Genomic DNA, 21832 nt, shown 5'->3' with positions numbered 1-21832 from the left:
CAACACAACCACAATAAACTAAGCCAACTAGTGACCAGAGATGAACTCCTGTCACCCATATGGCCAGTACTATTGCAATGAAATCAACAGATTACAAATCATTATGGTTCTATATAGAACCTTAAAGCATTCTTCACTCAAATCAAGATTCCATATAAAAACAAAGAACCTTTTAGGCACAAAATAATTCTTTCATTAAATTTTTTTTTAATTAGTATCAGAAAATATTACTACCAACATCACCTTTTTTACTTTACATGAGGCACAAAGCCAATTTCCAAAACATTCACCCTCTTTGGTGAAATGAGCTGACCTCCACCTGAATGTCTGAAACCAACACAACTTTCAAGAAGCAACTGAAGACACATCTTTTAAACAAGCACTTAACCAGTCCACGATGCTAAACCAATGCACTTGCCAGAAAAAAAAGCATACATTTTTTTCTATGCATTTATCCTCTGCTCTAACTTATCTAATCTAGCTTTTTAATAATTGTGACATTGCATTCAGTGACTACTGTTGTCTCTATGATGAACTATTTATGCTCCTCTATTGTAAGTCATCTTGTATAAAACCGCTAAATGCATAAATCTAAATTATTACTTTACATTATTCTATAGTAAGTGGTGAATACATGGTTTTGTACACTACATTGCATCACAAGGTAGTGTTGTAAGAAGTGTAATAATATAAAGAACCAACAAGTTTATAAAACCAAAGAAAGAACAAACTTTGACATTATATCTCATAATTTGGTTATTCATGATATATTGTGCTTTATACAATACAGATTGTTTCAAAGAAAAAAACAAAAACGGAATCAACAATGCAGACTGGTGAAATGAGCTGACCTCCACCTGAATGTCTGAAACCAACACAACTTTCAAGAAGCAACTGAAGACACATCTTTTAAACAAGCACTTAACCAGTCCACGATGCTAAACCAATGCACTTGCCAGAAAAAAAGCATTAATTTTTTTCTATGCATTTATCCTCTGCTCTAACTTATCTAATCTAGCTTTTTAATAATTGTGACATTGCATTCAGTGACTACTGTTGTCTCTATGATGAACTATTTATGCTCCTCTATTGTAAGTCATCTTGTATAAAACCACTAAATGCATAAATCAAAATTATTACTTTACATTATTCTATAGTAAGTGGTGAATACGTGGTTTTGTACACTACATTGCATCACAAGGTAGTGTTGTAAGAAGTGTAAGAATATAAAGAAACAACAAGTTTATAAAACCAAAGAAAGAACAAACTTTGACATTATATCTCATAATTTGGTTATTCATGATATATTGTGCTTTATACAATACAGATTGTTTCAAAGAAAAAAACAAAAACGGAATCAACAATGCAGACTTTATCAAATATGAGAAACATCAGACAAATTAATGGATGTTAAATGATGAGAACTCAATCAGCAGCTTTTCCTTACATTTTCAATTAAATAAGAATTGGAGAGCAGAAAAGCCTATAAATGTGTGTTTATAGTAATGCAATAGTAATGAAAATGTTCAAAATGTTTTTTTGTAGACTTTTAGCTCCACTCTCAGAAAAAAATGTCCAAAAGCTGTCACTGGGGCAATGCCTTTTCAAAAGGTACAAATATGTACTATTAAGGTACTAATATGTGCACTTTAGGTATTAAAATGTACCTTTAATAAGGTTATTGCATAAGCGCACCAGGCCAAGTTACAACAAACCCCCTTTAGGGGTAAATAAGGTACAAATGTGTACCTTTTGAAAAGATACACTCTTAAAAATAAAGGTGCTTCAAAAGGTTCTTCAAGCGATGCCATAGAAGAACCATTTTTGGTTCCACAAAGAACCATTCAGTCAAAGGTTCTTTAAAGAACCATCTCTTTCTTACCTTTTTGTAATCTGAAGAACCTTCGGTTATACTTTACTTGAAGGGGTGTGCATAAGACTGACACCTTCATAATCATGACATGACACATATCATGAATATGAAGTTTTTTTTATGCATGTTTATGACAACTGTCATTAAGTGTCATTCGCCCAGTTATGTAATTTTTAATGCAAAGATGACATTGTTTGAGATGTCTTTGTTATGGTCTATGATTAGGGGTAAGGGTAGGGGTAGGGTTAGGTCAAATAATGTCATATTTGCATCAAAAATGACATAACTGAGCGAATGATGCTTAATGACAGTTGTCATAAACATGCATAAAACCTCCTTCATATTCATGACATGTGTTATGTCATGATTATGAAGGTGTCATGTCAGTCTTATGCACACCCCTTCAAGTAAAGTGTTACCGAACCTTCTTTCGCCACAAAGAACCTTTGTGAAACAGAAAGGTACTTCAGATGTTAAAGGTTCTTTATGGAACCATTTAGACAAAAAGGTTCTTCTATGGCATCGTGAAGCACCTTTATTTTTAAGAGTGTACTGCCCCAGTAACAGCTTTTGTAAATTTTTTTCTGAGAGTGTACACAAAAATGACTTTTAAAAAAAGAGAAATCTTTAGTGGAGTTAAAAGTGTGACATCTAGCCCCAGTCTCCTCTAAGATATTCTCACAAGCTTTTCACCTACAAAAGAAAGAGCGAACATGATTTCATACAATTATATGCATTTTCTCTACAGATGAAATCTCAAACCAGTGCCAGTTTATTTCCCCATGCCAAAAAGCTTTTCCTCCTCACGCTCCTCTCATACATTTGTTTGTTATCTCAGGGAGGGATTTCAAGAGATTCAAAGCTGATCAAGACACAAAAGCATATAGCGGATAAAAGACACTTAGGTAATTGGTTTAGAGCGGCTCTTTAGCGTGCTAAAACTCATCCTCTTTCTTCTCACTTTGTTTTCTTTTTTATCACTGTGACTTAACTTTGCAGAAGAGAAAAGTAGGTGAGAAAGCAAAAGGGAAGACAAAGCGGGAAAGGGAAGAGGCTTTTAGGCTGAGCAGATGGAGATCAGAAGCACTGAAGGGCTGTAAACTGCTTCAGGAGATGCCACTGGGGTTTTGTCTGGCTGTATCATGCTTCACGTTCAGAGATTGGAAAACAAAAAAAAAGGTGATACAAGAACTGGAACGCTGATATGAAATGTGACAAGCGATACTCTCCATATTTTCTAAATCTTGTACAATTATACACCCAGCTGTTCAAGAGTTTGGGGATTTTTTGAAAGACATTAATCGTTTTATTCAGCAAGGATGCATTAAATTGATTGAAAGTGACAGTGGAGATATTTAAAAAGATTTTTATTTGAAATAAATATTGTTCTTTTGAACTTTCTATTCATCAGATAATCACGGGAGTATCGCGTTTTTCACAAAAATATTGTGCAGCACAACTGTTTTCAACATTGATAATAATCAGAAATGTTTCTTGAGCAGCAAATCAGCATATTATGTGACACTGAAGACTGGAGTAATGATGCTGAAAATACAGCTTTGATCACATAAATAAATTACATTTTACCATAAATTACAACAGAAAATAGTTATTTTGAATTGTACTAACATTTCACAATATTACTGTTTTTACCATATTTTGATCAAATATATCTTGCTGAGAATAAGAGACTTGCTTAAAAAACAAAAAACACATTTTAGAAACAGTATGTGCATCCATTTGTTGTTAATTGACTTTTTTGATAAATTCATTAAGGCAGCAACAAGTGCTCATCATACATGTGAACTTTTAATACGCTTCCCATGATCAAGCTTTTGATAAATGATAATGATAAAATCTAGGTTGTGCAACTTGTGTAGTTGGATACCAATCATGAAGTTAAATGTGACTGAAATCTTCATCAATAAAAATGGTGTATGGGTTCAAGAACATTGAGTGAAACACAGCAAACACGGCAGCGTCGTTCCTTCTGCTCTCCTTATGGAAATAACCCATGAGAAAGGTGCTTACTGGGGACAGATAACAGGATAGATGAGCAGCTATGGATTAGAGACGGGAGGCGATTATGGCCAAAAGGAGGTGTGTGCGTCTCTATGCATGTGTGTGTGTGTGTGTGTTTGGAGGGGGGACTGATTCCTCTGTGAGTGTGTAAGTGTGTTTCTGGGCTGCTGGAAATGCTTCCCATGATCAAGCTTTTGATAAATGATAATGATAAAATCTAGGTTGTGCAACTTGTGTAGTTGGATACCAATCATGAGGTTAAATGTGACTGAAATCTTCATCAATAAAAATGGTCTATGGGGTCAAGAACATTGAGTGAAACACAGCAAACACGGCAGCGTCGTTCCTTCTGCTCTCCTTATGGAAATAACCCATGAGAAAGGTGCTTACTGGGGACAGATAACAGGAAAGATGAGCAGCTATGGATTAGAGACGGGAGGCGATTATGGCCAAAAGGAGGTGTGTGCGTCACTATGCATGTGTGTGTGTGTGTGTTTGGAGGGGGGACTGATTCCTCTGTGAGTGTGTAAGTGTGTTTCTGGGCTGCTGGATATAAAGGAATATTAATCTGGGTTTAGTACGAGCAGGACCCCACAAACGGCTCAAGCAAACAGAGCTTAGAGGAGGCCAAGCCTCACAGAAAGTCCTAAATCTTCACATTAGCTCCCCACGTTTCTTCTACTGAACCCATAAGCTCTTTTTCTAAAGGACATCACAAACAACTCGCAACCCCCCAGCACTACCCCTACGTCACCCCGCACCCTCGCAGACCCACAAAATCAAGACGGAGATGAGAATCCAAGATTGTTGGGAATTTATAAATCTGAGACCCAAGTGGATCGCTGGAGATTAGATGAGGAGGCATGGAGCTACCAAAACTGTGCTCCTCTCCCAACGGTATGTCCTACTTCTGCATCTGTCAGCCCCTGGGGAGGCAGGAGCCACTTTATAGGGTGGAAATCAAAGGCAGGTGCATTTAGATTAACCTACATTCCCTTACTATTGCCATATACAGTATGGACCTCTGTTCTGTTTAACAGCTGTTTTATGAACTGATGGAGCTCTCTACCATAGTTTTATTATCTTATTATATATATATATAAACAAACAAACATATCAAATAAATTTTTTTTAAAACAAAACGAAATTACTTGCCTGTTCTATGTCTGGCTTTTTTTAAAATTTCATATGTAACAGAATTTTACTTTGTAATTGTCAATAAAAATGTTTTTAAAAGGCACTTTGATTGTAATAAAAATATTTGTATATATTGAAGTAAACAGGAGGCATGAATTTAGATCTGATGCTTAATACCCTTTTCCTGTCATTAGAATTCAGACCTAACTAACTAACTAAATTGTAAAAAATATATATATATTTGTGTGTGTGTATGTGTGTGTGTGTGTGTGTCTGTGTGTCCAGGCTGTTCTGTGGGTTTCATTCCCATCATTGAAATTCAGACTTAACTGAGTATAATAATATATATTTTATATAATTATATATATATATATTACAATTAATTTATTTAGTTAGTTTGTTAGTTTAAATAAATTTATATATATATATATATATAATATATGTCTGTTCTATGCATGAGTTTCAAGGCACTTATGCATCTTTTTTTTATTTGAATTTTTTTAAATTTGACTTTGTAAATACAAACTGTTAATACATATGATATGTATTCACTTTAATTCTGATTAAAATATATTTTCAGTAAACAGGATGCATTTTGGAGCTGCATTAAACCCCATTCCCATCATTCATTTCTTTTTTTTATTTATTGTATAATTGAACAGAAATGCTATATTTGTTGAATTAATTATTACTACTCTAATATACTTTAAAATAACTTTTAATACAATTGTATTTTTAATAGAACACTAAAAGTCCCCTGCGAGGATGACACAAACTCTTGATTAATATGTAAAATATTATTAATATATAAATATTTTCCATATGCTGTAATACTATGATTAAGTTGTTTCTGCTTAATTGTATATGTTAACTAACTGCATAACTGTACAGTCTGCCATACAGACATTACTTTGGGGGTTTGGTGGCCCAGCAGTCAGCAGGTAGGCTGAGTTGAGGGATTTAACTACAGATACTAAACCTTATTCTGTCACCTGCGGTTCTCAGGCATGGTGTAAACCAGGAGAAGCTGCTGTCCTGTAGAGTTTCATTAACCTGCCTGCATGTCTCTAAAACCCTGCTTTACGCTTAATCAAACTGCAGCCGCTGCAGCCTCAGCGCTATCAGGGGCACCTGAGCGGATCCACACGCTTTTCCCAGCATCCACCGCAGGCCGGATGTGTGATGATGGACCCAACACAGCTTCAGTCCAGTGAAGGTTGTCTAAAATAAGAGAGAGAGACAGGTGTGCACTGTGTTATTATATAACAGATTAATGTAAGTCAGATTATATATTTATTAAGGAACAGTAACTGTCTGAGAGGGAAAATGAACTAGATATTAATTGACGAGATAATCATTAAAAAATGTAAGTAAAAAAGGTAAGTAAAAAAAAATATATATTTCTAAATAATAATAATTATTATTATTATTTCTTTTCATACTTCTGCTTCAGTAGTTAAAATGTCATTGGGGAAATGCATAATTAAAAATTACATCAATTAAAGCTTTGGTAAACGCAAATAAGAGTCAATAATACTTTACGTATATATATATATAAACTTTAAGTGTGTGTGTGTGTGTGTATGTATGTATGTATGTATGTATGTATATATATATATCTATAAATATATATATATATATATATATATATATATATATATATATATATACTGTATGCAAGTATGCTATTCCAAATTTTATTTTTAAAATGGTTAGTGAGTTGCATTTTATTATTTGCATTTGCATATTATTATTTTACCCTGCTATATCTGCAAGAGTAATATATTTACAACATATTTTTGGGTTGTTCCCCACCAGGTGAGAACCAACGATTCACAGATTCAACTTTTTTCCATATTAGAAATCATTGACTATTGCATTCTTAGTAATCAAAAAATATAATATATTTATTTCATTACTATCTCTTTACTTTCCAAATGATTGTCATGTTGTCCCCTAGAATTGTCTAGAATTGTCTGTTCTGTGTTTCAAGAATCTCATTTAATGCTTTTTAAAAAATTTAACAGAAAATGAATATAAGGATAGTCGTATGCTATTCCGTATTCAGACATTTTTAAAGGTTGCATTTTATTTTTTAAATTGTTGATCAGTTTTTATTGTATTATTTGCATTGTTTTTCCCTGTTGTCCAGGGTAACAATTGTGGGCTTTTGCCCACTGAGTGAGAACCACTGTCAAATCAAAGCAACCCATGTTCTTGTTAACAAACTAACAGGCCAAGTCTAGTTTACCCACAACCCCTATCACTTAAATATTCACGACAGCCCTGTGTCTGCTGCAGTCAGCTGTGTAACGCACACATTTAGCAGGTCTGTTCATATCCTCTCTCCCTCACTGATGCTGGACTGTCAGCTGATGCTCTGGGCCCGAGGCTCTGCTGCCCAGCGGCCAGCACTCAGACCGCGACTTCCACAGATCAATCTTCCTCTGACACTTCATTTAGACTGCATTAATGTAGAATTAGGAGCCATTATGGCCATTGGCAGGCCTTGACAGACCTGAAACGTGAGCAGTTATCCAGCCTCCTGGGAACCGTCGTGAATTTGAATGTACCAGATAAAGCTTATCCCGCCTACGCTACAAAGCTCAATAAGTCATTAGATTTTTTTTAGCTCCACATTTTCATTCAGCACTGTCATCAATCAGCTAAAGGAATGTGTAAGGAAATTATTTTGCTTTATTGCTCTCTCTCTCTCTGACGTTATCACACACGACAGCAGCTAACAAGTTACATGATACTGCGTTATATATATTTCATAACTTACACTCAAAAATAATTAATAGGCCTAATGTAATAAAATTATGATACACATTTCCACAAGGTTAAATAGATTTATCTGAACTTTAATTGTGAAAATTGTACTGGCAAGTAAATAGCAAGTAGTATTAATTAAATTAAATCATTTCAGTTTCATTTGACTTATTCTGTGAATTTCACCTGAAAATAATTCACTATAGTTGAACCAATTCCTCTTAATGTGTTTCAATTAATAACTTTTTTAAGAAAATGTAGAAGAAACAAGTAAAAGACACTCTTCACTGCAGTAACATTAACACAGCTTTTGCTCATTTAATGAAGCAACATTCACCACAGTCTGCATGCTTTTGCACAAAATGTGTATTAAGTTAACTTCATTTATGTAGATATTTATTAGCATTTTTAAGCCAATTTTGTGTAAATATGTCTTACGTAACATTTGGCAGAAACTGTGGCTGATATTACTTCTAGTTCATTTGACTGCAAGGTCAAGTCAAGCACACTGCATTGTGGGATACAGCTCTTGCTGTAAACTGCACATTTGATCAAATGATGCAGGTCGTCTGGGTATATATGCACAATATATATATTTTTTGGCAACAAAAGTAAGATCAGTAGTTGCTATAGATTTAAAACATAGCCTATGTAGTCACACTGTACTTTTTTTTGTTGAAGTTTTGAAGATTATTGCAGCATGTTTTACAAGAAAATACTACTAAAATATTTTTTTTCAACTTCAAACTTTTGTTTAATTTAATGTTACTGCCCATTTCTTTGTAATTATTTGTGAAATGTATTATCAATTTCTAATTGTTTTAAAGTATATCCAAAATCTTTTTTTTTTCAGTGTAGCATCTGTCATACTTCCTCCACATTACAGTACATTGACTGTTACCCATTGGCTACTATGGATTAAACAGCTCTATATTGTATAGACTTTGGAGCATTTTCTGCACTTTCAGTGTTTATCATAAACACTTCCTGTTAGCTACACATTGAACAACGTTCAACTCTGATATCTCACATCCAATTTTGCTATAGAACCAGTAAGGGTACTAAAACCATCAATGGAATAGAGTAATGGGAGTAATATATCAAATGCTAGTTGACTATAGGGACTTTTTTTTTTGGTATATTCAGCGACATTTTTGCACCATGCTCTTAAAAATAAAAGGATCCAAAAGGGGGTTTTCACAGTGATCCCCAAAGAAACTTTCAGAGAACTGTCCCCCCCCCATGTGAAGAGCATTTTAATAATCTAAAGAACCTTTTTCCACTGTAAAGAACCTTTTGTGGAATGAAAAGGATCCATGGATGTTAAAGGTTCTTCATGGAGCCATTGATGCCAATAAAGAAACTTTATTTTTAAGACACCTGATTAATTTCTGAGCTTGCTGTTATGTCACAAAGTCATAGACAGACAGTTTGGCTTCACGCAGTTCTCTCGCCTCAGTGCGACTTGGCCGCTCATGGCATCTTCAATCACACAGTAATTAGGATTAAATAAGCAAAAGCTATATGCAAGAGCAAAAGCACATTATATATCTATGCCACGAACGTGGCCCGTGTAAAAATTTATCTCCACCCCATTTGAAAGCCATATGAAGGGGAGACTCGATAATCACATCACGCCTATCTTTCAGACGTAAATGTACGGGATGACCCTGCAGGGGTGGCCTTTGCATGGGTTCGTGTTATGAATGCAGTGTGGTTCCCCTCCTCCTCTCACTGTTAGTGACCAGAGACTGAGAGGCACACCGATACTCCTTAAGGAGCTTTGCTCTTGGGAGGAAACCTAATCTTCTTTTTTAACGCCATCCCAAAGCTCCTCGCAGACTCTGAAAAGAAGGGGGCGGAGTCCCGTGCTGAGTATCTCTGTCCCCACGAGACAGCGTCGCCCCGGTGATCACACTCGGGGGAATTAAGCGCTCTATATGCGGGGTAAATCCCTCCGTCCGGCCACTGCAGCGCCTCCTACAGGCTGGGTATTTATTCAGCTGCCTCATTTGTTTTATAAACAACTACCTTGAGAGAACAGAGAAACAGGCTGAATCCCGATTCACATACTTTCCATACTACATAGTGTGCATGATTAGGAGCAGTGTGCACCCGAAGAGAACAGATGATTATGACTCCACTTTATCAATTCCTTATATTTAACAAATAAACTACCAATTAAAATACGTGGGGTCAGTAAGATATATATGTATATATAGAATTTTTTTTTTAAAAGAAATTAATACCTTTATTCAGCAAGGTTGCATTAAATTGATCGAAAGTGACAGTAAAAACATTGATAATGTTACGAAAGATTTTTATTTTAAATATATTTTAAATCAACTTTCTATTGATCAAAAAGTCTTGAAAAATAAAATGTTTCATGGTTTCTGCAAAAATATGTTTTCAATATTGAAAATAATCAGAAATGTTTCTTGAGCAGCAAATCAGCATATTAGAATGATTTCTGAAGATCATGTGACACTGAGAGACTGCAGTAATGATGCTGAAAATTCAGCTTTGCATCATAGCAATAAATTACAATTTAAAATATAATACAATAGAAACTTTATTTAAATTGTAATAATATTTCACAGAATTACTTTTTTTTAGTAAATAAATGCAGCCTTGGTGAGCAGAATAGACTTCTTTCAAATCTTACTGATCTTAAACTTTTGAACAGTAGTGTATATTTAACAAAAACAATAGTCTTTGTAATTATCAAACACTGTCAAGTTGACTTATAATTGTAATTGTAAAAACGAATTAAGTTTATGGTTTCACATTGTACTGTATGTCTCACATACTGCCTACGACATACTCAAAAGTATGTAGCCTACTTTTCCAGCTCACTATATATATATATATATATATATACAGTAGGTACGGAAAGTATTCAGACCCTCTTAAATTTTTCACTCTTTGTTATATTGCAGCCATTTGCTAAAATCATTTAAGTAAATTTTTTTCCCTCATTAATGTAAACACAGCACCCCATATTGACAGAAAAACACAGAGTTGTTGACATTTTTGCAGATTTATTAAAAAAGAAAAACTGAAATATCACATGGTCCTAAGTATTCAGACCCTTTGCTGTGACACTCATATATTTAACTCAGGTGCTGTCCATTTCTTCTGATCATCCTTGAGATGGTTCTACACCTTCATTTGAGTCCAGCTGTGTTTGACTATACTGATTGGACTTGATTAGGAAAGCCACACACCTGGCTATATAAGACCTTACATTCAGTTGAAGTATGTGAATTAAGATGCATCAATAGCAGTTAATATGAGTTTCTAATTTGGTTGAAGTAGTTTTAAGTGTCCAGGACTGTTATCTCTACAAAAAAGGGCTGGAAAGGCATCAGTAAAAATAGAAAGACAGCAAAACAGCCTTAAAAACCTGTGTTGACAACAGCAGTGTGTTTGAGACACGCATACACTGTGCCGACAGATACAAAGACAGTCCACGGCTCTCTCGCTCTGTACAAGAGGTCACGGTAAATATGAACTCTGACAGAACGGTGCGAAAATCTCAGGCGGTTTTATGGGAAGAAGGTGTGAGAGATTACAGATCCAGAGAGTCCTGTGAGGAGAGACAAGTGACATAACTTTTCATCTCACAAACTCCTGGACTGACTTTCTGACCTTCTCTTTAAAGGGTTAGTTCACCAAAGAATGAAAATTCTGTCATTAATTACTCACCCTCATGTTGTTCCAAACCCGTAAGACCTTCGTTCATCTTCGGAACACAATTTAAGATATCTTTGATGAAATCTGAGAGCTCTCTGACCCTCCCATAGACAGCAAGGTAACTACCACGTTCAAGGTCCAGAAAAGTACCAAGGTGATTAACAAAGTGACGTCATCACGCCGGATCTTTACAGTTGAATCACTGATGTCACACGGACTACTTTGTCGATCATCTTGGTACTTTTCTGGACCTTGAACGTGGTAGTTACCTTGCTGTCTATGGGAGGCTCAGAGAGCCAACAGACTTAATCAAAAATATCTTAATTTGTGTTCTGAAGATGAACGAAGGTCTTACGTGTTTCGAACAACACGAGGGTGAGTAATTAATGACAGAATTTTCATTTTTGGGTGAACACACCCTTTAAGATTCCTGCCAGCATTCACAAAACAAACACACACACAGATCAACCCTCTTCAGAAATCACAGACTCTAGTGTACTTTACACTTTACAGCCATTTAAATAACTTCAGGCGTGTTAGTTCTTCAGTTAAACATGTTGTGGTCGCTCTGAACATATGGCTCAGTGCTTTTGACAAGACATTTCTCGACTGAAGATTCAAGTGACCATGCTTCTAGCATGTCTGTGTGAAAGAGAGTGTGTTTAGATGATGCCAGAGCAGGTCAAAGTGAAGGCAAACTGCAAGTATTTTTAATAAAGGTGTGACGTTCTGACAGGACCCTGATAATACAGTCCTCACACTAGCTTAAGACAGACAGGAAGTATATAAGGAATTTAAAACCAAAAGAATTAACCGAGAGCAACAGCTCTGACAGCTCTACCACAGTACTCTGGAAAGTATCAACACATTTATTCTATTTCAAATACAGTGTTGTATACAGTAAATGTATTTGATCATGCAGAAGTGCTAGACGTCTCAGAAATCACAGTAAAAACAGTAATATTGTGAAATATTATTACAATTCAAAATAACTGTTTTCTATGTGAATATATTGTAAAATGTAATTTATTCCTGTGATCAAAGCTGAATTTTCAGCATCATTACTCCAGTCTTCAGTGTCACATGATCTTCAGAAATCATTCTAATATGCTGATTTGCTGCTCAAGAAACATTTCTGATTATTATCAATGTTGAAAACAGTTGCGCAGTTTTCTGGGCGCATCAAACCTTCAGAAAATATTAAAAGTTTAGTTTAAGACACTTTCAGTGATTTCAGCATTTTTTATTAACTTTTTATTATTTTATTAACATTAACAAAGATGAATAAATACTGTAACAAATTAATTGCTCATTGTGAGTTAATTAAATTTTTAACGTTAACTAATGTATCCTTATTGTAATGTTATCAATAATACTTTTTTTTTTAAAGTTTCATTTTTTGTTCATTTTTTTTATGCTTAGTATTGTTAGTATTATTTCTAATAAATATTATTTATTTATTTATTAGATTTTTTATTTATTTAATGGAGAGTTGGAGTGCTAAGTTCATCAAGTGAGCTCTAATAGCTCTCAATCTGCTCAATGTGTACATCAGAAGCGTAGGGGGGGGTGAGTTCCTCATATATACTATTCCTGAGAAGTCTTAGACACACTTGTCATGAAACCAAAAGTAAAATACACATACTGTACAGTGAGGGGCCTGGAATTCTATTTTGGGGGAATAATAGTATTTCCCCCCCCGCCGGAGCCTTTCATGTCATTTAGAGAGGTATTTAATAAGGATGGGCACTAAGAGGATTATGATCCCATTTGGCCATGGCCCCGTTGAGACGGGGGCTTGTGGGGGGCATCCTTCTCACTGTCAAAACTCATTTCCCTCATAAATGATCACCAAGATGGCAATCCCATATTCTGGAAATGTGCTCCAGCCTCCTCTCCTCACTGGGTTAATGAAGAACGAGAGCGAGGCGTCCTGATCAGCCCCGACTGGAAGTCTAAACTCATGTACGTCACAGAGAGAGGAGCTGAACCCTGCTTTTTTTAAGATAATAATAGAAGATGTTTGCATTGCAAAATGTATATAAATGTGATCGTAATTATCAGTAATGGTTTGATCTAGTAGAGTTAGGCCTGTTTCACTTATAATAACAGGTTACAGTATTTACACTGCAGCAGCTCTCCATAGGGAAAGCGTAAGTGTAATTGCAAAAAGAATTTTGCTACTGAGGTTATTTCTGCTGCACCGAATCTGTTGAACTATTGAGAAAATACAGAGAAAATCTTTATTAACACAATCATTTACACTATAGGCATTTATGAAGTATCATAAAACAGTGGAGCAAACTGATCATCTATTGTGCATTTATGTATACTTTTAATCAGTTAGCAGATGTTTTTGTCTAACTGATTACAAATAAATGAAGTTAAAGTACATGAATGTAAATGCTTGTAACTACAGTGGGTATAGAAAAGAATCAACCCCCCCCCCCCTTAAAATAGTCACATTTTGCTGCTTTGCATCCTGAAATGAAGACACAGTTTTTGTTTTATCCAGCTGTATTTACTCAGTGCAACTTATAGCATCCAAGTGAAAGATATCCACTTGTTAAGTCGTGACGCAAGAAATGCTGTTTCCAGGTCCAAGCCTCAACTTGTTTCACTTAAGAATACTATCTCAACAGCTGTTTATGAGCACTGTTCATTCACATTACACATTTAAGCTAAACATTTAAAAACTTACGGTCACAGCGTCCCAGACACAAATCATTTTTATATTTATATTTTCATTGTCTGGATATCTGGGACTTCGGTATGGAGTTAAGGGTCAGGATTCAAATTTTTCTGGTAGTATTATATTACATTGTGAGTGTATATTAGCGCCGTTTGTTGTTTTCTTCTGGCAGTGTTTGGAACCAGAAGCTGTGACGCGTGACGTCAGAGCGGATAACACCAACATACATAATAAAAAAACAGAATCACTCAGTTGGAAAAAGGATCACCCCCTTGTGTCAGTATTTTGTTGAACCACCTTTTGCTTTAATTACAGCCTTTAACCTGTTGGGATTTGTCTCTAGTAACGTTGCACATCTAGACTTTGCATTATTTGCCCATGCTCTCTTCTTTGCCGAACTGCTCAAGTTCAGTTCAATTTGATAGTGAGCGTTTGTGGACTGCAGTCTTCAAGTCATTCAGTGGGGTTTAAGTCTGGGCTCTGACGAAGCCATGCTTTTTCTCCTTCAATCACTGTGTGCTCAGTTTTGCTGTGTGCTTTGGGTCATTGTCATGTTGGAAGGTAAACCTTCTTCCCATTGACAACGTTCTGGCAGAGGGCAGCAGATTTTCCTCAAGAATTTGATGGTATTTTGCTCCATCCATCTTCCCTTCTATCCTGACAAGTGTTCCAGTCCCTGCTGCAGAGAAACACCCAATAACAGGATATTACCACCTCCATGCTTTACTGGAGGAATGCTGTTATTTGGATGGTGAGCTGTACTGGATTTCCACCAAACATATTTTTGGGTGTGGAGGCCAAATAATTAAATTTTTTTAGTCTGATCTGCCTCAGAATCTTCAAGGTATGTTTTGGCAAAGCTCAGTCTGACTGCATGTGGCCTTTCTTGAGGAGTGCCTTTTTTCTTGCAACCCTCCCATACAAGCCACATTTGTGACCCTGGAGCACAAAACCAGTCTTAAGTCGCTGGGGTATATTTGTAGCAATAGCCAAAAATACATTGTATAGGTCAAAATAATTTTTCTTTTATGCCAAAAATCATTAGGATATTAAGTAAAGATCATGTTCCATGAAGATATTTTGTAAATCTCCTTCTGTAAATATATTTTTTAAAAATTTGATTAGTAATATGCATTTCTAAGAACTTCATTTGGAAGTATGAAGTATCGATTTTATCAATATTTTGATTTTTTTTGCACCCTCGGATTCCAGATTTTCAAATAGCGGTATCTCGGCCAAATATTGTCCTTTCCTAACAAACCATACATCAATGGAAAGCGTATTTATTCAGCTTTTAGATGTATAAATCTCAATTTCGAAAAATTGACCCTTATGACTGGTTTTGTGGTCCAGGACTCCAGGGTCACAGTAATGGGGAATCTGTGATATTGTTGTCATATGCACACAACGACCACTCTTTGCCATAAATCCCTGCAGCTGCTTCAGAGTTGCTGCCGGCCTCTTGGTAGTCTCTCTGACCAGTTTCCTCCGGCTCTTTCATCCAGTTTGGTGTGACGTCCTGATCCAGGGAGGGTCTGTGTTTTACCAAATACCTTCCACTTCTTAATAATAGACTTCACTGTGCTTCTAGGTATTGATAAAGCCTTTGAATTTTTTGCCTGTACACAACTTTATCCCAGAGATCTTTTGATAGTGCCTTGCCACCCATAGTTGATTGTTTGCTTCAGTTGCACTACCAAGGACTGAAATGCTCCAGGAAAGCTCTTTTCATGCTGAGCTAATCAAAATGAGCACAGCTGATCACAGTTGAAAGTCAAATGGCTTTGTGTGTCATTGAGAAGGTGTTTAGCTACACCTGATTGAGTTTACAAGTCATTTTAGGAGGGGGTGATCCTTTTTCCAACACAGCGTTTCTGTTTTTTTTTTTTATGAAATGTTGGTGTTATATCTTTCACTTGGATGTTATAAGTTGCACTGAGTAAATACAGCTGGATAAAAAAAACTGTGTCCGTCTTCATTTCAATTCAAAAATTTGATTATTTGATTATTTTAAAGGGGGGGATTCTTTTCTATACCCACTGTATTTGTCAGTTTAATTTGGTTTGCTTTGGATTAAACCATAATTACACCGAATCAAGCAGGAGTATATTATCACTGCCTGCCCTATGGCAGTGCCCTCATTATATCTTTGCCTCTTGCTTTATTAAGAAAAGACTGCGAGCTTCATTTCCCACAACATGGGAGTCAAGATCTTGGCTGGCGTCCCTATTCCAGCCCCCTCTCTCTCTCTCTCTCTCTCTCTCTCTCTCTCTCTCTCTTTACACCATAATTATACCGAATCAAGCAGAAGTGTATTACCACCGCCTGCCCTATGTCAGTACCCTCATGGTATCTTCGCCTCTTGCTTTCTAAAGAAAAGACTGCGAGCTTCATTTCCCACAGCATGGGAGTCAAGCTCTTGGCTGGCGTCCCTATTCCAGCCCTCCCTCTCTCTCTTTCTCTTCTCTTTTCTGCATGCTTTGGCTATTAAATGCATCTTCAATTCAGCAACTTTGAAGCGGCACTCCAGGAAACACACTCAATCAATTATAAATGAAATAATCTTCTTATAATATTAGAGATTTTAAAAGTGTGAGAAATACCGCCAGATTAAGGAACCCAAATCAGTTTTAACAGTATCTAAAGTGACAGCAGGAGAATCATGGGAAGGAATGGGGAGAAAGTTAAAATGATTATGTAGATCTGTGTCATGGGCGAATGTTTCTGCAAATCCCTGCAGGATCTCACAGCACAGTGGAAACAGATTATTCCCGGCCTTATTTAAAAAGCTGTGGCTTTTTTCAAATAGGAAACATGTATATAAATTTATACATACTGTAAAATTACTGCTCTTGCTATACTTTCTCTCTCTGTTTGATCCAGTGTCGCATCAGTGTTATTGTGAACACTTGACTACTGCACATGTAAATGCAAATTATTAAAAATAATTCATGACATTTAAGGTAAAGAATTGTCATGTAAAACAATTGCGAATTCGGTCTGAAATGTTAACAGATATTGCAAAAAATATTGAAGAAATTCAACATCTGTAATTTGATTTTTGATTTACATGCAAACACTGAATTTAGTTTTACTTACAATTTATTTTTGCAGCTTTAAGTCTATACCTGTCAGCTTTATAATATATTATATTATTATTATATATGATTATATTTATACAAGGAGTAAATATAACATAAAAATTAACATTTATATCCTAAAAAAAATGTAAAAAAATTCTAGCAGATATGAAAACATAAAAATTTTTCTTATCTCGGTAAACAGACCAAACATTTGATGACTAAAGACTATGGGTTATTATTATTATTATTATTAATTTATGTATAAATTTAGTTTTTATTTACAATAATAAAATAAATTAATTAATACAAAATAAAATGGCAAAACAAAATATAAGGCACAAGTCCTTTAATATGTCCTGCAGGAAATATGTCAACATAGGGAAGAAAACGGTGCTCATTAATTAATTAAAAAAGGTCTTTAAACGGTCCTGTGGTGCGTTTTAAATATTTAAAATTTGCATTTTGTTAAAGTACAATATAAAAATGCCTTGCATAATAACTACTAAAATATGAAGCAAAATGATTTTCAAAATAGTTTTAGATGATGTATGTCATTCTTGTGAAAAGGCACAGATATAATAGTTTTCTAAGTGCTCCTAGAAAAGTAGACTTCCTTGTAAATAATGAAAGCTATTATGCGGAGTGGTGAACTTTCGCGCTGCGCTTGTACCAGCAGCTTCCATTAAAAATGATTTTGAAACTTTCAGATGGACAAAAAAATAACAGTGCATGGAAGTATTACATGTGGAAATAATTTGGACTGACCTCAGCTGGGTTTCACTACCACCGTATCGGTCAAAAGCTGGACTGTGTGGCTGCCCAGGGGTTGCAAATCAATTGATCATTAGGGGAAGATCAGTAGACAAACACATCCATCACTGCTCTGTTCACTAGCACCCCACTGCTACAGTGAGCAACAGGGATTATCTGTGTTTAGGCAAGCGTCTGAGCGGTGTGTGTGTGTGTGTGTGTTCTCCAGCGGTCTCCCGTCTAACAGGTTGCTCTCACTCGTTACATGGTTAGTTGAACTCAATGAGGGCTCTTTCAGCTAAGTGAGAGACAGGTTATCAAAGGTGCTATTAAACTTCAACCAAAATCATGTCTTCAAAAGTCATATGATAACTTTTTGTAAGGAAAAAGTCACAAATCACAAATCTCACTGCATGTACTATTGCTGTAAAAAAAATCAACTGGGACACACACACACAAGCCTTATGCCTAGCATCATTTAAGACAAACCTGGCAGGATTTATTAACACACCATTTTTAAATCAGTTAAATATCAATCTGTTTCTCACCGACAGCTATCAACTGACTAAAATGCATTAGTCATATCAGTTTAGAACAACATGAGGGCACGTAAATAATGACAGAATTTTATATAACTATCTATATAAATTCCACTGGCTTTTGCATATTCAAATCTTCATTGTTACCACTGTTATGATACTCCTCCACCTGCCAGTATATGGTCATTGAAATGTAAAATTGTTTAACAATCCCATGAAGTGCTTCAAACACTAATTTGGATTAGCTCCTGACTATCTAGTGCGCTGAAAAGGGTTTCTACTTATCAAACAAGTCTGTCTTACAATACGTACAAGGAAACAGAAAACAAAGAGGTCAGTAGAAGCAGTTTGCTGGAGGCGTTGGTGTGTATGCGGCTGTGTTTAGACTCCAGAGAGTCATTGCATGGCTTGAGTCCGACTCCATCAGCTCATTCTTTACCTCAATATCCTTCTGAAGGAAAGAATCAGGAGCACAACGGCTCTCTCGTGGAACGTTTAGTGCGAGGGAGAAAATGGAAGCCTTCATCGCTAGATTCATAAAGTGGCCACTGAGGGTGAGATTTAGGAGGAAATCGTATTTAAGATTTATATCAGTTGCAGAAATCAGTCACTGGAATATAACAGGTGCAGAACTCATGGCCCAAACCAGACTTACTATTAGCGCTCAAATGGAGTAGATCACTGAGCAGATTATTTAGCACTGGGCTTTTGCTTCAGGAGCCAGATTTGAAATTGGACATCAAGCAGCGATGCAACAACCTGTAACCTAAATGTCAGATGGTTTACGTTTACATGGATCTACTTAATTTGATTAGCTTCTACCAAGTGACATAATGAATTTGCATCAACATCCTGTAGATTTTGATTGGACAGGAAACATTTGTCTTCAGCAACAAAGTTTCTGCTTTCTGTTTCTGTCTTATGCAAGATTACATGGATAATTGCATTTTTATCCGCTTGCTCAAAAACAACCACCTATTTTCTTGTTAAGGAAAATGAATTTAGCGCAAATTAAAAAACAGCTTTTACTAGCATCAGTCAGGAGGGTAAATAAGAAAAAACACATGTTAAGATACTTTGAAAACTAACATATTTCTTAAAATCAAATCCTATGAAAGTTTCATTTAACTAGTCAAATATCTAATGTGTAGAGCGTTCTCTATGACTTGGTACTTTGTGTCAATATAGTGGCCCTGAAAGCCTGTCAGAAATGCTTAGTTTCTCCAGGAAAATGGTTTGTATGGATCTCTTGCCCTGTTTCTGCACAATTTCTCTCCACCCTCTTGTTTTTTCCCCTCCTTTTGTTTAGGTAAAGCTAGGATTAGGGAAGATTTTCCCCCTAAAGTACTGGTTTGATGGTGCTTTTATCCTCCAGAGTTGCGAAGACGGTGGAGCCCCAGGATTAGATCAACACAAAGGGTGTTGTTGTGTCCGGCCGCAGGCTGGAGCGAAGAAACTCAACTGCCAGTTTCAATATATCAATGTTCTCAGGATGGGAAGTTAGGAAAACCAACTGAGGAGAGCTCTGGTGTCCAAATACTCACGGGGATGGCAGGTCAGACTTCAGATCAGATTTTGGGGTCCCAAAGTTACAACTCTTCAAAATCCTTCTTTCAGGAAAGAATCCAAAGAATGTGTTTTATCTAGAAAAACAGTATGTCAGCATTTGATTAGTATGACACTTTTAGGCTTTCAATCTCTTTGAAGTCGTCAATAAATGCACACCTAAGTTGACAAAATTCACTTTTAGAAAAGAAAACACAAGTGACAGATTTGTCAAATAATAATCACCATTAGGCTGTGACCAGGCAGCAGTCAGCTTAAAGCCATTAATCAAAATTATTAATATTCCCTATGTCAGCACTACAATATACCCTTGACCAGAAATAGAGAGGTTCAGCCCACTATGAATGGCAAAGTAGGGTGTTTACGTTCAAAACACAATAAGAGATAATTTTGCAAGTGTTCCAGTATGTCTCTCAGAGGTAGACTTGATCGAATTCAGACCATAAAGTCTTGGATGCATCCATATCATAAACATGAAATTCAAGTAGGCCGACTAAAACCCAGCGTATTGCATTTGGCTCATTGGTTTAAATTTGGTTTTTACACCTCACTGAGTAAGCTTGCACATTTTGGCTGGTCGGTTGAGCTTTAAAAGAGGATAAAGTTTTGTTCTGAAGATCTGCCATGCCAGCGCATCATCTCCAAGAGGAAAGACGTTAAATCATCTAAAGAGGCTTTCTGTGATGAAGTCTGTTCGGAGTCAAATACAGAGATTGATGCCACAGAACAACGTCCACGGAGACTAAATATGTTAACAGGGATGTGGGCCAGAAAAGCAAAAGTGGTTAGAAATGGTGGTCAGAGCAAACACAGGGACTCAACTCTTCCTCCTTCAAACCTTTGTAAATGCTGAAATGTGTAATGTAATTCTAGCCTATGTTTTCGGAAAATGTCTTTAAAGGCAACTTTAATTAGTGATGTTTAAATGTCGCTAAAATTGCTTGTAATTAAAAAGCGTTCACACTGAAAACCGTTTGGAGAACGTTTTTTTTCACTTTTTTCTGTGTGCCTATCGCTGACTAACAAACGCCACAATTACTAATAAAATTCAATTTTGTCAATCTCTATATTCCCTTGCTAAATACATATTTTAGGACAAAGAAAACTCACCAGGTGGCTCGAATAAAATGTCATATCAAATTGAATAAGGCCTACCTTATTATTGGCCCTCAACTAAGCTGAAAGTTGAATGAACTAGTATAACTTGTTTCAACACAAAAACGCATGTTGAAACAACTGCATCACATCGAAAAAAATTAAGATAACAAAAAAATCGGTAACACTTTACTTGAAGGGGTGTGCATAAGACTGACATGACACCTTCATAATCATGACATGACACATGTCATGAATATGAAGGAGGTTTTATGCATGTTTATGACAACTGTCATTAAGTGTCATTCGCTCAGTTATGTCATTTTTAATGCAAATATGACATTATTTGACCTAACCCTACCCCTACCCTTACCCCTAACCATAGCCCATAACAAAGACATCTCAAACAATGTCATCTTTGCATTAAAAATTACATAACTGAGCGAATGACACTTAATGACAGTTGTCATAAACATGCATAAAAAACCTTCATATTCATGACGTGTGTCGTGTCATGATTATGAAGGTGTCATGTCAGTCTTATGCACACCCCTTCAAGTAAAGTGTAACCAAAAAATCTAACGCAGCGGAGTAAAAAATTATTTTT

This window comes from Sinocyclocheilus grahami, unplaced genomic scaffold, assembly GCF_001515645.1.
Source record: "Sinocyclocheilus grahami isolate Dianchi unplaced genomic scaffold, SAMN03320097.WGS_v1.1 scaffold517.1, whole genome shotgun sequence".
Lineage (NCBI taxonomy): Eukaryota > Metazoa > Chordata > Actinopteri > Cypriniformes > Cyprinidae > Sinocyclocheilus > Sinocyclocheilus grahami.
Note: the sequence above shows the minus strand (reverse complement) of the source record.